Raw genomic sequence first — 14,404 nt, 5'->3', positions numbered from 1 at the left:
AGTTTGCTGAGAATGATGGTTTCCAGGTTCATCCATGTCCCCACAAAGGACCCAAACTCATCGTTTTTGATGGCTGCATAATATTCCATGGTGTATATGTGCCAGAGTGCAGGTTTGTTACATTGGTAAACTTGTTTCATGAGGGTTTGTTGTATGGATTGCTTCATCACCCACATATTAAGCCTTGTACCTATTAGTTGTTTTCCTGATCCTCTCACCCTCAATCATTCAAAAATGTCTCAGTGTGTGTTGTTTCCCTCTATGTGTCCATGTGTTGTCATCATTTAGCTCCCACTTATACGTGAGAACATGAGGTATTGGGTTTTCTTTTCTTGCATTAGCTTGGTAAGGATAATGGCCTCCAGCTCTATCCATGTCCCTGTAAAGGACATTATCTCATTATTTTTATGACAGCATAGTATTCCATGGTGTAAATGTACCATATTTTCTTTATCCAGTCTATAAGTGATCAGCATTGGCATTTAGGTTGATTTGATGCCTTTGCTATTGTGAAGTGCTGCAATGAACATGTGCGTGCATGTGTCTCTGTAATAGAATGATTTATATTCCTTTGGGTATATACCCAGTAATGAGATTGCTGGGTTGAATGGTATTTCTGTCTTTAGGTCTTTGAGGAATTGCTACACTGTCTTCTACAATGACTCAGCTAATTTATACTGCCACCAACAGCGTATAAGCGTTCTTTAGAAAGTCCAGCTTTAAGTATATTTTCCTCCCTACACACTCAACATGTTCTAAGTAGAAATGTTTATAATTGTTTTTTTTTTCTTAGAAATAAGAGCACTAAATAAAAGAGCTATTTTGTCTTACTTGCATTCTCACAAGTATTTTAAAAAATAGCAGCAAATGTAAAAAGTTGTTTTGAAACAAATGATAAACTCTTTCAAATGAGAAAATAGATTAAACATAAGCTTCTCCACAAAAATTACACATAGCACGTATGTGTTACCTGACAAAATCATACTGAAGCACTGTCACAATTCATCCTCCATATGTCCAGTATTTTGAAGAATATATTATAACTGCAAATGAGGATATATTGCTAATTATTTCAAGCATAGACTGTTTTATGAATTAATTATTTGAGAAGCATTTTGCCATTCAACATAAATAATAATTCAGTAGTTACATGGAAGTGTTCTGAACTAGAATACATACATTCTAACGAATTGGCAATAGACTGCTTTTGGAATCTGCTTTTCATCTCCCTACAAAATAAACTACTCCTACATAAACAATATTTCAGAAACTGACAGAGTTGGCAGCTCTGCTGAATACAGCAGGAATATTAGCAGCCATGACTGATAGCAAAATTGGGGGGTTTAGAAAGAGGAAAACATATACATTTAAATCTCAGGAATAGCTCTTGTATTTCAGATTCTTTTCAAAAAATGTGGGATGACATATTGAGGTAACCATTGATTAAAGAGCTAGGTCTGTAAGGGAGGTTTCCACATCTTGTGAAATCTTCAGAGAAACCACTTGGAGACACACTATCGTACACCTTCCTGCTACAGATACACCATGGGTACCTATGGCTAAATTTCTCTAAGCTGGGTTTGCCCATTGGATGGAATGGCTAATTAATGAAGGAAGCTGAAGATTAGTCGTCCTTGATTAATACCAGTATGAAAGGCAGAGAAGATCACTGTTTTACACCAAATCTACCAGAGCAGAGCTAGAAGATCGAGTTGGTAATTCTTGTTTTAGAACCCTCAGTCTAACAATAATTTTTTCCCCCATTTATTTTATTGCATTTTAGGTTTTGGGGTACATGTGAAGAACATGCAAAATTGTTGCATAGGTACACATGTGGCAGTGATTTGCTGCCTTCCTCCCCATCACCTACATCTGGCATTTCTCCCCTTGCTATCTCTCTCCAGCTCCCCAACCCCCACTGTCCCTCCCCTATTTCCCCCCAACTGACACCAGTGTGTAGTGCTCCCCTGATTTCTTCTAAACTATATTTACTGAGACCATCTGTTTAATATCGCTTTTCAATTAAGTGCATAACAAAACTATACTCAAAATACAAATCATATTACATTCTCTGAGCTCCTTTATAAAAATATGTACCTTGTCTTGAAAAGAAAATAATCTACTTGTCATTAAATAGTATGAAAAAATACATTTCCCTGGTAACCCAAAATAAAGCATTCCATTCTATTAGTTTGTAGAAATTTTAATTATATACTGTCACAGGAATAAAGGAAATGGTCAAATTCAGTCTGTCTAGCAGAGACTACTGGCTGCCCACCATACCTAATCTCCCTACCTTGTTACTAATAAACTCTGAATTTAACTAGAAACATGGCACCTAGCCATATGTTTTCAGCTTCCTTTGCAGTTAAATGTGGCCATATGACTACATTCTGTCTTTTAGGGTGTAATGAAAGTGAGGAGGACAACTTGCAGATGTTGCTTTTGTAATAAAGGCATATGCCTTCCTCTTCTCTTCCCTCCATCCTACTTTTAATCCTTTTAAAAAAAGCAAGCAATTCACATAGGGTGACCATATGGCCTGGTTTATCTAGGACACTCACATTTGCTCCTGTTGTTCCAGGGACTTGTGGTCCCCTAATCTTAGGCTATTAGATGGAAACGGTATTAACAGTGACCAAGTTACAAAATAGGAGTCACTGCTATTTTGGCCATTTTAGAGCATTTGAAAGAGCAATGTACAATTAACAGAAAAATAGAAATCTTGTTAAATGTTAGAATGATACACAATTATTCCCTTCAAGGTGTTCAAATCTAGTAAGATATTGTACATTTAAACAAATGATTTTAATCATGGCATAACCCACCACCACCACCCACAATAAAAGCTAGGAAACTTGAAGGACAAAAAGGCAGCTCTTGTCCTGAGAAACCTAAGAAGGCTTCTTGGATGAGGCGGCATTTGGCCTGGGCCTTTCATGGTAGATATTAAATAGTCTTTTAAAAGACAACAAAGAGTTCTAGGTAAAGAAATTAGCATAATCAAATATACAAATATATGAAAGACGTTTTCCAACGTAAAAGTATAAAGTATTAGGTGAGTAGAATGTAGGAAAAGCTGAAACAAAGGTTCCAATTTGGAATCTAATTTTGGAGAAATTTGAATGGTGCTCTGAAAACTTTAGAGTTTATTCTGCAGAAAATGTGAAACTACTCAGGGTTTCCCTATATCTGCTTTGCAATGGAGAGAATGAATAGAAGAGAAGTACTAGTGTTTATATCCATAGGAATATGAATTAATAGATATGGTTAGTAAGGGGAATGAATTAACGATAAATGGTGGGATAGTTTTTGAAATAACTAGCATTGGTCTCCACTCACATTTTCTGTCATCTCTTGGCCCTTTCTTATTCCTGCTCCTCTCATTCAGCTGGTTAGATTGTTCTTTGCTGGAGTTTCAGAAACCTGAGGCATGAGAAACTCAAAACTTGGGGAAGAAAAATAGATTTGGAAGAAATCTGCAAGTGAAAAAGTCAGGCTATTACCCCCTCACACTGCATTATGCAAACACACCCAAGATCCCCCTGGAAGGGGAGAAGAGAAAGAGTATTATCCATTGGAACCTAGACATTGGTCCCTGGTAAATGGACCCTACACTGTGGTGTCCCAAGAACTTCCATGAATATGTGGACCTTTTCCTACGTAGAAGAATGTAGATAATCTACTGATCACAAATAGAAGCATGGTCTTGCAGGACCAACAAGCTCTTAATCAACCATAAGGGTTCATCATGATTCAGTCTGGGCAAAAGCAGCCAAATGATTCCCATGTGACCAAGAGCACAGAAAAGTAGCAGAGAGAAGTGATGGGTGGGGAAGGGTCTTTCAAACAAGAGATTGGGACTTTATCAGGTAATTTTCTTGTGTCATTGATCAATTACCCAACAGGATGGGTATGACCACAGATGTAGCTCTGCCAGATGGAACAGTGAGTCAGAAAAAACCACCTCAGCACTAGCACTAGGCACTTGTAGAAGCCTTCAAGAACTTAGATTCAGAAGAAAAAAGAGACACCTTAGTCACAGAATAGTTTTCTGACACTCCAGGGGAATAGTTTCTCAGAATAAAAATGAAGTTCAGTAGTAGAAAAAGTTAAAAATGTTTAACTTTACATGCTAAAATTTTAAAATTATGTGGTGACCAGATCTGAAGCCCAGAAGTTGTGAAAAGATTCTAGCAATATGATAGTTACCAAAAATGGAGAGGGAGAAAATTACTAGTCTAGCAGAATTTTTAAAAATTATCTCTCACTTAATAATGAAAATATTTCACATAAGAAATTACTCTTCTTAATTTCTCTGTTTGATGAAAGATTATTGGTAAAATTTTGTTTGTGGACTTTTTTTGTAAACCATGTTAAATGGGGAAAAGGTGAATTAAACAATTTAACAAATTAAAATGAGAGCCAATGAAGTAAAAGAAATATAAAATATGATAAAAATTAAAATCTTGGAAAACTGTCCATTTTTAAATGTTTTCTGTTTAATTCCTAGTGTTATAATGTTGTATAATATAATATTTCAGCAGCACTACTAAAAAGAGTATTATAGTTACATAGGCAATAAATTCTGAAGACCTTAACAAACACCTTGTACTAATGTCATTAATCCTAAAAATCTTACCTTTTTCTATTTGCAGCATTTTCAACAATTTCTTCTTTTCTTTGCTTAAGACAGTTTACTCACATTTGACAAAAATATTTACTGCCCCATGAAACTAGCACTTTCTAGGATGTCCATATACCTAAGATTTTACCAGCCAGCCAGTAACTGGGTATACATATTTGCATAGAATTAATTTTCAAGTCTAATTTAATAAGGCTCATTTTCAAAAAACATTGAAAAAAACTTATGCTTATAAACTAGTATGGAATTTAACCATCATTTATAATATCATTTTAATGTAAAATATATATTCCATGTACCAACTGCCTTACCAAATAATTTCAAAAAAACTAAAGAGGAAAAGTGGAATGAGGTAGAGGGGAGTAAAATAGAAGATAATAGAAGGGAAAAAAGAAAAAAAGAAAGAAGATCCTCATGATCTAAATCTGACTTTAGCAGTACTGAAAATGAATCTTAAAATTTTGTTTAAATTCTCTATGCTCCTGGAAACTTATGTTGTGCCAACCATTGAGCATACTCACTTTAGCAATGTCCTGCACCTCCATCTGAAGTGGCTAAGTGAAGGGGAGGAGTCATCTGAAAGGAAGATGGAATACAATCCCCACACAGAAGCATCACAAATATTGGACCCCCCCCCCTTAGGGAGGTCATGGTGGAAGCAGACTTTTAAGATATAAATATGTTGAGTGTACCCCTGAGAGGATTTCCAACTGTCTGTATCCTTTGGGGGCAGGCGTTCTTTGCTATTGTCTCATTTTCAGTAACCTACAGGACACTCTACCCCCTTCCACTGAAAAAATCTCAAGATGATAGCAAGACCTAATTTTATTCATCGTAGGCAGTAATGTTATAAACCCTGAGCACTTAAAAAGAACCAATTTTAGAAGTAAAATCAAATGATGAAGTATTTTACGTTTTCTGGACTTGAAAAAAAACTAACGTGATTAAAATAATTATTATATTTTATTTCAGAAGGCTGAAAATTGCTAAGTACCTACTCCCAGTATATTTAAAAAGCACTTTTAAATCAGAATTAAATTGTTTTCTAGTTGTTTATGCCATTTTTATTTTGATATCATACTATTTTTATGTAATAAATCAAGATTTACTTTTAATAAGTTTTTAACATAAGTCAAACAAAGTAAGAGGCTATTTATATACAGTCAGACAATATTTAATCCATCTTAATTGAGACAACTTTTCAGTGCATTCAAAATTGAATTCTACTAATGCTCCTTACAAAAAAACATCAAGGAGACTGGGCACAGTGACTCATGCCCATAATCCCAACACTTTGGAAGGCTAAGGCTGGAGAATCAGTTGAGGCAAGGAGTTCAAAACCAGCCTGGGCAACAGAGTGAGATGCCATCTCAACAACAACAACAAATATGTATATCCAGGAGAAATATTTTATTATTATATTAATTAATCATGCAATTGCACCATAAAGTTTTTGAAGGCAAATAACATATCTAAAATATGTGCTTAAAAATAGGACACCAAAATTAGAAATCCCTCAGATAATTCATTTGCAAAGAAATATTCAATATTGTTGGGACTCGGAAAACAATATCCCTAAGTATGGTGCTCTGACATACTGAGTGCTTGAAACTAAAGGAGAACAAATGTCTCTTGCCTCTTTTTTCTCCTCCAAAGAACAGGAAGGGGGTTTTCTTTGAACTTTCTTTAGCCACCTAAAGAAAGATTCTCCAAAAACCTCAATTGTCATGAGTGTCCCTTCCCCCCAAGGATCTCAAACAGAGAAGATTAATTGTATCACAAGAGTAGAGTTTGGAGGTCAGCATCAAAACCCCATCTTCGTCAAACGCTATTACCTATTTATCTGCCCCACAAATTGCTAATTTTATCCCTGCGGCCTATGTCCCCCACCCTCCCCTTTTCCTTATGAGGAAGACATATAAGTTTTTAATTTTATTAGGTTATGGGGTATTCACTGTTCTTTTCTTTGATGCCCTCAGGCACATAATATATTTGTGACTTGTTTTTGTTAGTCTATCTACTGTTAGTTCATTTCAGAAACTTATTTATCAAACCTTTGGAGGAAAAGTTTTCTTCCCTACGATGTCAATGATTAAGTACCCAAAAACTTGAAAAGAAGTATTTTTAGATTTTTCTTTTGTCACACATTTTACGGAAGAAAGAAAGTATAGTTGACCCCTTAAACAACTTGGGGGTTGGGGCCACTGTCTCCCTTGCACAGTTATAAACCTGTGTACAATTTCTGACTCCCCAAAATCTTAACTACTAACAGCCTACTGTTGAAGTCTTATCAATAACATAAACAGCCAATTAACATATCTTTTGTATGTTTTATGTATTATATACTGTGTTCACACAATAAAGTAAGCTACAGGAAGGAAAATAGTATTGTAAAAACCATAAGGAATATAATATATTTACTATTTGTTAAGTGGAAGTGGATCATCCAAAAGGTCTTTATCCTCATCTTTACACTGAATAGGCTGAGAAGGAGGAGAAAGAGGAAGTACTGGTCTTACTGCCTCAGGTTGCAAAGGCAGAAGATATGAAGGTGGTGGAAAGGAAGGCAGAAGAGGCAGGCACATAGAGTATAACTGTAATTTTAAAAATATGCATGTAAGTGAGGTCACACAGTTCAAATTTGTGTTGTTCTAGAAGCACACTCCCAGTTTCCTAGAAGAAAATGATTCTGAGGGGGGAAAAGTGATATAAAATCCAAACCATACTATCTTGGCCTTCCTTCCCCAGAACCTTATGTAAAAAATCTTTATTCATTCATTCATCTTTATTTAAAAAGCTTTGCTTTGAAGAAGAGAAGGATACCAGCAAAGGGGAGAAATTATAATGTTACAAAATAGAAATAGGGACACTTTTGCACTATTGGTAGGAGTGTAAATTAGTTCAACCATTGTGGAAGACAGTGTGACGATTCCTCAACGACCTAGAAATAGAAATTCCATCTGACCCAGCAATCCCATTACTGGGTATATATCCAAAGGATTACAAATCATTCTACTATAAGGACATGTGCACATGAATGTTCATTGCAGCACTGTTTACAATAGCAAAGACCTGGAACCAACCCAAATGCCCATCGACGATAGACTGGATAGGGAAAATGTGGCACATATACACCATGGAATATTATGCAGCCATCAAAAATAATGAGTTTGGGTCCTTTGTAGGGACATGGATGAACCTGGAAACCATCATTCTCAGCAAACTGACAGAAGACCAGAAGATCAAACACCGCATGTTCTCACTCATAAGCGGGTGTTGAACAATGAGAACACGTGGACACAGGGAGGGGAGCACTACACACTGGGGTCAGTTGGGGGGAAATAGGGGAGGGACGGTGGGGGGTGGGGAGCTGGGGAGAGATAGCAAGGGGAGAAATGCCAGATGTAGGTGATGGGGAGGAAGGCAGCAAATCACACTGCCACGTGTGTACCTATGCAACAATTTCGCATGTTCTTCACATGTACCCCAAAACCTAAAATGCAATAAATAAATGGGAAAAAAAATAAAATAAAAAAATAATAGTCTCTAAATTATCCCATTTCATCTATATTTTCAATTATTTCAGCAAAACTTAAGAGAAACACACCAAGCACCAAGATCCCCCTGGGATCTTTTCCACCTGGCTTTGTGGTATTGGTCACGTAAAAAGACTTCCCAGAGTTACCAAGCATTAGCATGTACAGGTCTTTGGGATGAGATCTTTCAGATAACTGAGTTCTTCATCAGTCCTGAGATAAGTATCTAAAATCTCTGGGGTGTTCTGCTATTAGTACACTGAAACAATTATCACAAATACCCTGAAATCTTCAGAAATTATTTTTTCTAAATCTATTCTGAATTAGCAAATATTCCTTAGAGTTGGGAGATGACAATACATCATCTTCATGTTAGCACCTTTGATGGACCCCTTTTAAAAATGTATTTTGTACTTTTTTACTTCCTAAATTATTAAACTATGCCATATAGAGTGAGGGACTTAGAGGCACTGTGGATGGCAGAGGAGTTTTATACTAGCTGAGTGATTGTGGCAATATTACTTAATATCTCAGAGTCTCGGGTTTCTATCTCTTTATTAGTGCTATCGAGAAGCAAAAATGTAGTAATATATCTGAAATGGAAACAGTGCCAAGAACCTAAGTTCTCAATAAAAGATACTTGCATGTCTTCTCTACTCCCTAACCCAAACACTGCTTAGGCTTACTTTTTCTCCAGCCACTGAAACACTTTACCCCCTTCTCCACAAAATCTTCTCATACTCCTGGCTTTCTAATTTATTGTTTCAGCATTCCTGATAGCAATTTCAATTACAATTACTAAACTCTCTAACCCATTTGTACCAGATAAAGAACTTGGGCTGGAAAAAGCCAAACAAACATACAGAAATCCTGTCTCAAATTATTTGAAGCAATTGGGAAATGTATTTTCTCCCGTTTTCATAAGTACAGATGTAAAAGAGACTTCAGAAGTATTTGATGTACTGTGGGGTATTCTCTATTTCTTTTATACCACATACAGAACCTTCTTTATCCCAAGGCTGTCTTACCTTTGTCACAGGTAGACTTTCAGAAGCAACTGGAATGGCAATCTTCCTTGTTACATATGAAATAAGAGAGCAAACCTTACCAACTGTGTTAGTCTGTTCTCACGGTGCTATATAGAACTACCTGAGAGTGGGTAATTTATAAAGGAAAAAGGTTTAATTGACTCACAGTTCTGCATGACTGGGGAAACCTCAGAAGGCTTATAATCACAGCAAGGGATAACACGGAAGAAAGACACCATCTTCCTAAGGTGGTAGGGAAAAGAAGGAATGCAGGAGGAGCTACCACTTATAAAGCCATCAGATCTCACAAGAACTCCCTTGCATAGGGAAAACTGCTGCAGTGATTCAATTATTACCTCCACCTGGTCTCTCCCTTCACAGGTTAAGATTATGGAGATTAAAATTCAAGATGAGCGTTTGGGTAGGAGCACAGCCAAACCTTATTACCAATCTTGAAATTAAAAAAAAAACAAAAAACAAAAAAAACCTCAGTTAACTATGATTGGGTTGTTAGGCAATGTGAAAGCCATTATACTAATGAAGGTCACCAAGGGAAATGCACTGATTGGCTTAAGCTTAGACTATTGAAAATATACAGCAACTGAAATTACAATGATTTGAGTAAACTAATTAATATCTATTCATTGAGTAATGAGATCTTAGTTTCCTCTCTCCTAAACTCTACCAATATTTAGCAAGGGGAATTTTTTTGAAGGTTTAAACTCACAAGGGTGGGAAACAATGAAGGAAAAAACATGACTGTAAGTGTAAAAACTGTAATACAGATGAACAAGTCATAATCCACTCAAAAGAGCCAAATCTCAGATCAAAACTGAGAATTTACCCAAATTATATAACAGAATTTTCAATAGGCACAAAAGCAGAAAATACAAAGCAGTCTACTTCTGGTCATACCTCTGCTGGATATCAGTACCTGGTAATAGTTTTGTTTAGTTTTTTGACAGCTTTACTGACATGTAATTTATATATCATAACATTCACTTGATTAAAATGAGCAATTCAAAGATGTTTTCAGTATATTCAGAGTTGTGCACCATCATCATAATCTAAGACTTTTTTTTATAATTGTGGGTCTTAAATGACACCTCCTTACAGATGCTCTGCCTGCCTATCCTTAATAGAGCTACACTCTTTATTTTCTACTTCTTCCCTTTGGACACTCATAACTATTTGTAGTTATTTTCCTTAGTTATTAGCCTCCTTCTTTGTTGTCTGCCTCTCCCACCAGAATGTAAGCTTCTTAAAGAGTAGCTCTTTATGTCTCTCTTGAACTTCTTTTTAGTCCAGCTAGTAGTGAAGCACAGGGCCTGCCTATATTATGTGGTCACCAAAATCATTTGCTGAATGAGTGAACTATCAAGACAAAATTACGACAGTAGATGGGCACTGTGGAGCAATGGAGAATTGGTCTTCATAGAGAAGCTGTGACACTGAGGATGAAGGGCAAGCAGGAGGGCACTGATCCAATAACCCAGCTGTCCATCTGGTGTTTGGAAGATGAATGAACCGTATGGGACTGAGAAGACTACTTAGGTTATTTAACACTTAGGGAGGGTTTGGAGCGAAGACCTCAAGAAGAAGATAGCACTGCTAATAAAATCAGTGGATCTCTTGCAATTAATCAGAAAAATAAAGGATATGATCACATTTGCAGCTATACTGGCAAAGAAATTCATATTTCTCACATTAACACAGTAAAATACACAAACTAAGTGTTCCTTTATGCATCAATCCCATATCTGGTGTTGTTAATTAAGTGTGGTTATACAGGGTAGTGCACAGTTCTGGAGCTAGAAAGCCAGAATTCGTATCCTTATTCTGCCACTTACTAGCCATGTGACTTTGGCAAGTTATTTAGCTGCTTTGTGCTTTCATTTGTACATTTATAAAACAGACTTATTGATAGTTTCTATATCATAAGAGCTGTTTTGAATATTAAGTGTAAATAATCAGAAAACTGTCTGATACATACTGAGTGCCTTATATTACCTAGTGTAGTAGAAGTAGCGGTAGTCTTTACAGAGGTGGCAGTGCTGGATGTGATAGAAATAGTAGTAGGTAGCAGTAACATGCTAGAAGTGCAGCCCATTATGACTATTTCATGGGGCAAGAAATTTAGATTTATCTCAGGGTCCAGCAGTGTCAAATACAAGGTAGTAAATTAATATCGAATTGACTTGCACTCATTATGTTTCCTATCACACCACAAGATGATTTGACACTATTCATTTTTCTTCAAAAAGTGAGTGAATCAGCAGATTTGTAGTGGCTGCTGCTGCTGACAAACTGGTATCACATAATTCCCGCTCAACTTTGGCCCACAGAAAGTGTCAGAAGTATAGCCATATTCTTGAGTGTGTGAATGTGTGTGTGTAAAATAATGTGCATTCAACTGTGACTCTGTTCCAAGAAGGACATAAGAATTTCATTCATTTATTAAATGAAGTGGAAAAATAATGGACCATCCTGAAAAATAAGCCATGGTATTTAAAAATCAAGAGAATCATTTTTAGAGGGTAAAGTTACTGGTTTGGACTTATTAACAATATTTGAAACGTGTCCTCTTTATGGATGGATAATACCACCCCATTTAGCATTTTAATTGACTTTACAATTGGTTCCTTCAGTGGGATCCACTGGTTCTTCATATGCATTATCTAAGGAAACCAGAAAGAAGAATGAAAAAGTGGTTTTATCTCATGAACTGCAACAAAAGCTGCTCTAGAAACAGGACTTAACTGCCAGCCCAAAGGCAGGAAATGAGAACAATTATTTAATTATCCAATGAATAATCACACAAAAGTGCTATGAAAGGAGAGGTTTTTCAGGATAAGCAGGGGTATGTGAGCCATTTATGGTGAAAAACAAATGTGTTATTTTTAAAAATAGCCTAAAGGTTTATTTTCCATCTATGAAGTGAAACACAGATCTAGTGAACATTCTGCAGAATGTTAAGTAGAATAAAGGTGAACACTTAGACCAGCATAGAGCAATATCTACAACTTATACTGTAAGAATACAAGTAGTGAAGGAAGCAATGCTGACTAGCTCCTATAATAAGCTGGCTGATTATTCTACTTCCAGCTTTTCCTTTAAAAAATAAAATTTCAGACACACACAGGAGTGGAAAATATATTCCAAATTACCTCTGTGTCTACTTTTGAGTAAGAGTCACAATCAGATCATTTTTTACAATTAGAACATACAGATTAAATTCCATTAAGCTTTTCAATTAGTACATATAGATTAAGTTCCATTAAACATAGCTATAGTTATTTTTAAAGTAACAACTAACTATATTACATACAATTTTTAAAGGGAAACATAGGAATACTCATGTTTTGGGTAGTGCTTTTCTAATTAATCAGATAGTGGTTAAATCTCCAAATGTATTGTGCCCAGGTCTTAACTTACAAAGGTGACTGGGGGATAACATGGAGAATCTAATGCCATTAAGAGATTTTTAATACTCATAGTTGCTGAAGAAAAAAGATGAATAGCATGCCACATAGGGCTTCATGGGAAAGACACTAAGGTGGTAAGGAGGCAGAAGACAAGAGCAAGAACAACGTTTCGGCCACTGCCTTTTTGGGGGTTCTATAGGAAAGGACAGGCAGGGCAGAATTAGGATTGGCTAGGTTGAACAATTTTAGTAGGCATTGGACTATAGGAGTCATCCTTAGTTGCCTGGATCATAGCTCTGGGATGATTCAAGCAGAGGAATATTGCCTCTTGGTATATCTCGACCAAATATAGGAGATAAGACTCTGGATTAGTTAATTTGTGTATCAAGACAAATTCCTGGCTAGGCCTTTTATTGTTATCTTTAAGAATTTGCTAGCCACAAGACATACAGTGTCTCCCTAGCCACATACTTTTTTTTAAGATGTCACAGCATCATAATATGTTGTTTTAATAACAGATTTTTCTGAGATATGGTCATACTCTGTTGCCCAGGCTGGAGTGCAATGGCACAATCTTTGGTCACTGCAACCTCCGCCTCCTGGCTTCACGCAATTCTCCTGCCTCAGCCTTCCAAGTAGCTGGGAAAACAGGCACACACTACCACACCCAGCTAATTTTTGTATTTTTAGTAGACATGGGGTTTCACCATGTTTGCCAGGATGATCTTGATCTCTTGATCTTGTGATACACCCGCCTCAGCCTCTCAAAGTGTAACATGCCAGGTTACAGGTGTGAACCACTGCATATGGCCAATAACAGAAAGTTTTAAAATATTTATAATACAAAACTACAGACCTTATGTCTTATTAGTTATATCCAACATATTATTGTTTACAGCAATTTCTTCAATCTAAGTCCATTTACATATACCTAAAAGTATACATTTGCAGTTTGTGGTAATGAAAACAAGAGTGGGACAATGAGCATCAGTCTTTAACTTGACAATAATGAGAAGATAAAAAGCACAAAATCATTCCAAATAATCAATAGACCTCTGTCAGAAACAGCTGGGATCAAATGTGAAATGCAAAGGAGAAACACTTTATGGAAATAATGCAAGAAGAGAAACCTGGAAATTGGGTTTGGGAGGTAGAGACGGTGCCCAGAATGTTCACGTAAATTTGCATGACTAATCTCTTCTTTCACTTCCAAACAGAACAGGAAATTTCTTTGACTTTATAGTAGGGTTTGAAATTAGGATGGACAGTATGGTAGAAGAAAAGGCAGAATAATTAAGAGCAAGGCTCTGAAAACCAATATCCAGGGTTTAAATTCATTCTTCACCACTTAGTTGCTTTGTAAAATTGTGTCACCAATTTCCTAATTCCTGAAGCAGGAGTAATGGTAAAACCTAATATATTGTCAGGGTCGCTACCTGCAGGGTTCTGTCTTGGAAACCTTGACTCAATGACAGATAAATCAATTCACTTAAACACAGAATACAGTTAGCAGGCTGGGGTGTCTGGGTCACTAACAGACACTCAACAAGAGTGCTGTAAAGAGATAGAAGCTGCTGACCTCAAAATGCTGGCCTCTCTGGCCTTTATTCAGCACATATTAAATGCCAAAATTTTGAGTCAACACCACTAAAATAAAGAGATTAAAGGATATGTTCTGAGGCCTAAAACAAACACTATTAATGAACAATATCTTTAGTTGACTTCCTCTTGACAGAGCTATCTGGAATGATCAAAAGTTAGTTCATAGAA

Source organism: Cebus imitator, unplaced genomic scaffold (assembly GCF_001604975.1).
Source record: "Cebus imitator isolate Cc_AM_T3 unplaced genomic scaffold, Cebus_imitator-1.0 Scaffold951, whole genome shotgun sequence".
Lineage (NCBI taxonomy): Eukaryota > Metazoa > Chordata > Mammalia > Primates > Cebidae > Cebus > Cebus imitator.
This window is presented reverse-complemented; position numbering follows the sequence as displayed.